This window comes from Pteropus alecto, unplaced genomic scaffold, assembly GCF_000325575.1.
Source record: "Pteropus alecto unplaced genomic scaffold, ASM32557v1 scaffold8, whole genome shotgun sequence".
Taxonomy (NCBI): Eukaryota; Metazoa; Chordata; class Mammalia; order Chiroptera; family Pteropodidae; genus Pteropus; species Pteropus alecto.
In genome coordinates, this window is record NW_006494609.1 from 23,950,351 (window position 1) to 23,954,856 (window position 4,506).

Genomic DNA, 4,506 nt, shown 5'->3' on the forward strand with positions numbered 1-4,506 from the left:
TTTTTTAAATTAATGGACTTTAGTTTTTAGAGCAGCGTAGGTTTACAGAAAAATCGAGCAGAAATTACAGAGCGCATGTGCCTCCTCCCCCGGCAGTTTCCCGTACTGTTAACACTTTGTTATGACCGATGGACCTTTGTAGGCACGTTAGTATCTAAAGTCCGTAGTTAAGGGCTCACTTTTGGTATTGTAGGGCGACACACAGTGACGTGTATCCACCATTAGTATCACATAGAGTGGTTTCATTGCCCTAGAAATCCTGTGTGCTCCACCCCTTCATCCCTCCTCCCTGGGGACCACTGATCTCTTTAATCTCCCTATCGTTTTGCCTGCTCCACAATGTCTTACGGTTGGAATCACAGTTTCAGATTGGCTTCTTTGATTTAGCAATATGCATTTAGAGCCCTCCGTGACTTTTCAGGACTCGTTAGCTTATTTTCTTTAAGTGCTAAATAATATTCCGTTGTCTGGATGGACCACCGTTTGTCCATTACCTACCGAAGGACGCGTTGGTCCTTCCAGGTTTTGGCAATTACGAATAAAGCTGCCATAAACTCATTTGGGTAAATACCAAGGAACATGAATGCTGGATTTTTGTTCAGTTTTATTGATGCTCCTTCTTCCACTATTCTTTGACTTAAGTAGCTGCTGTCAGTTAACCTGTGAATGTGATTTTTGTGGAGCTAAAAAGGCAGGAGGACACCTGTTTTTAGAACACCTAGATCTGTTGAGTAGAAACACCTGCTCCCTCTTTGAAGCAGGCCAGTGTGAGAGCAACCCACTTGGAGTATCTGCTTCACTGTTTGGCCAGCTCTCCTCAAATTCAGCACCCTTTACAGTTGAGAGAGTGGTTTTTGTTTTTTAATTTTCTTAAGTTACTCTTATTTGTTGGCCCTGTAGGACCTAGTGGGTCAAGTTTTCGTGGGTTGTTTTGAGCCTTTGTAGAGTCAAGTGCAACTTGGGATCTTTGGTAAATGTTTCTTGGAGGCAGGGAGAGGACAAAGAGACCCTTGTGCAGCTTTAGAGTGGTTGTTTTGTTCATGTTTTCGTTCACTTTATTTCCTTGAATTACTCTTCCAATTGATCCTGCAGGATACCCCCACTTACCGCCTCTCCCCTATTTGCTCCCCAGACTTAGAGGACAGAACAATATTGCTTTTAAATAATTCATTGTCATACTGGAAATAAATTAGTATTAACCTTGTCAGAAACTAAAAGCATAGATTTAAATGTCCTTTTAAGTTCTAAGGACCATGTTTTTAAATTTCCGGGCCTTTCTGGACTGAGACTTTTGTAAAATGAATAAAAATGAATTTTCAGAGTAATGAAATGAAAAAAAGACAAAATACAAGCCACATTTTAAAAATGACTACAGTCAACACATGTAAAGTTACTTTGTAAAACTGCCGTAAGTGTTTCAACTTCTGTACTTAACTGGTGGCAGACAAACAACGTGGACTTTGGTCTGAGAAGTACTTCCTGTGTAAGTGCTGTCCCAGGCCCCCGATACACACACGTCCAGTGCCAGAGGCCCTGGATGTGGTAGGTGTGCAGTGAAACGGCCGCAGTACGTATGTCTTGAAACAGCCCTTTGAGATTGATGACATCATTTTGATTTTATGGATGAGAAAAAGGTGTTTAAGTGGCTTCCTCAACTTTCTATACTGAATGGTCATGGTAGGTAGAATGACCCCCGACATTGTCCACAGGAACCTGTGAATATGTTGTGTTACATGGCAAGAGGGATTTTGCAGATATAATTGGGGTTACAGACCCTAAAATAGGGTGCTTACTTGCATTATCTAATGCCCTGTGCCCTTAAAAGCAGAGACCTTTTCTGAGAGTCAGGGATTTGAAACCGGAGAGGGACTCCCCTGGCCCCTGTGAGGGTCCACGTGGAAGGCTGGGAAGCACTGCGGGCCTGAGGAGCAAAGACTGGATCCCACTGGCGGGAAGGGGGGCTGCAAGCCTGCAGCCCCAACAACCTGAATGAGCTTCCAGCAGGGAACGTGGCCCTGCTAATAAGTTGGGTTTGGTCCTGTGTGCCCCGCAGCAGAAGACCCCGCTGAGTTTACCTGGCTTTCTGATTTACAGAAACAGAATTTCCATTGTTTTAAACTGCTGAATTTGTGATCTGTGCATCCCTCAGAGACACTGCAGGTTTGGGCCCAGACCACCACAATGAAGCACATATAGCAATAAGGCGACTCACGTGAATCGTTTGGTTTCCCAGTGCATTTAAAAGTTATGTCCCTTACACTGTAGTCTATTAAGTGTGCCATAGCATTATGTCTAAAACAACGTACACACCTTAATTAAAAATATTTTCTTCCTTACAAATGCTATATGAGCTGTTGGAAAAATGCCTTGCTTGACACAGGGTTGCCACAGCCTTCAGTTTCTAAAAAAAACGCAGTATCCGTGAAGCGTAATGGAATGAGGCGTGCCTGTAATCTGTTGTGGTCCAGCAGGAAACTAAGACGGTGGAAGAGCTGGCATTTGGGTTTCGAGTCAGCTGATCCAGGAAGCCAGTCTCAGCCACAGTGTCTCTGGCACATAGCGGATGCTCAGACAGTTGTTGAATGATGTCTTTCCAGAAAGGAGACTTTTGAGTGGGGTTTGATGTTGATGACAAGACGTCTGACCAGGGGAGGGCAGGCTTTGTAAGCATAGGATATCACGTTGTGAAAAGGTACTGTAAGAGACGGTCACTCAGGTGGGAAGACTACCTTGCATTGAGTCCCTGGAGTCGGTCCGTGAGAACGCTGGTAAATCAGCTTAATGAGTCTTATGAGTAGTGACCACCAGCATTAAAAAAAGAAAGGTAGAAACCAGTTGGTATCACAGGTAGTTCGGCTGAGAATCGCTCTGTGAGATGCACGTGTGTCTGTGTGCCGAGTTCAAGATCACAGTGTGATTTTCTTAGAAAAGCCCCTCTCGAGTCCATGTCGTGAGATGGTCAAGGACTCGGGAGGGATTGACGAAGCGCGTGTGAGCGTTGTTGGATGGCGTGCAAGTCGTGTTTGTAGCGATTTTACGGCTTCCCCCGTCTCGTTTTCGACACGGTATTGCATTTTACTGCTTTGTGCTGACTGCGGAGTCTGCTTTCATCTTCGCATTTCTGTTTCTTCGCCTTGGCGTGTGGAAGGCGGAGACTTAGCAGCTGTCCGAGGCATTGTGAGCATCTGTCTCCAGCATCGTCAGTGCCAGCTTTCCTCGAGAGCAGGCCGCGGGCCTCAGCCTGGCCAGGAGCCCTGCCGAGCTCCCGGCTCCTTCCGCCCCGTGTTCCTTCGCGCCCTCTGCGGGGGACGTCCTGTCATAGCTCACGTTAACTGCTGGCTCCTGCCAGTCTTGCTTAGTCGTCACTTTCATGTCTTTTTGACTCTCCAGTCCCTGAAACTGTACTTTATCCAGGAGAAACCTCACCACAGAAAGCGTTCAGGTTGCCACTGTCTGATGCTCGCTTTAGCCCAGTTTCCTTTTTCCTTAATTTCACTTTTCCCTCTTGGTAGGTCTTAGTGTACGTCGCACACCTCCTGCGTTGGGCACCGTGTCTGGCGACAGGCAGTACAAGCAGCCTCCGTCCTTCTTGCAGACGAGGGCAGTCCCATTTTCTGGCCGAGAAGGTTGGGGATCAGATAAATTAGGAAACTTAGCAGCCCAAAGTGCACATCTGTGAGGGTGTGGGGCGGGTGTGCCCTCTCCAGAGCCTGCGACTCTGTCCTCTCTGGCTGTCGCCTTGCAGAGTTTAGGCCTCACACAGACGCTGGTTTGTGCTCACGTTACCCCCAGGGATCCCTGGTTTCTATTCAGTCTGAAGTCTGTGTTGTTTAAAAAACCTCTTTGCCTCCAACAGATTTAGTTTATTGGGTGATTTTCCCGTTGATGAGAAAAGTGTCTGTCCATTCTGTACCTCCTATCCACAGCTGGCGTCCAGTGACTGAGAGGGAGACTGTGGAGGTCAGAGGGGTGGTGTGGCCAGGTCAGGAGCAGTGCCTTCAGCCTTAGCGAGAGCTCTGTCGCGTCACCTGGGGCAGCAGGGAGCCCCGGAAGGGCACTGTGGGGTTCTGAGCAGAGCTGTGACATGTGCGACTTGCGGCTCTGACGGGATGATTGCCGTGTTGAATGTGTTGAAGAGGGCCCGGGACAGAAACAGAGAGGTCAGGGAGGGGTCTCTGATACCCTCTGTGACACCAATTTTGTGTCGACTTGGTGGCACCATGGTGTCCAGACATTTGGTCAGATTTTACTCTGGATGTTTCCGTGAAGGTATTTTTGAATGAAATTAACATTTAAATTGGTAGATTTATTTTGAGTGAAGTAGATGAACCTCCATAATGTGAGTGGGCCTCATGTAATCAGTTGAAGACGTGAACGGAATGAAGATAGACCTCCCCGAGCAAGCAGGGATCTGCCAGCAGACGCCCTGCAGACTTGGGCCCTGGCTTCCCTGGGTCCCGGGCGGCGGCCTGCCCTGCACCTCTACACCTGCGGAGGAATTCCTTA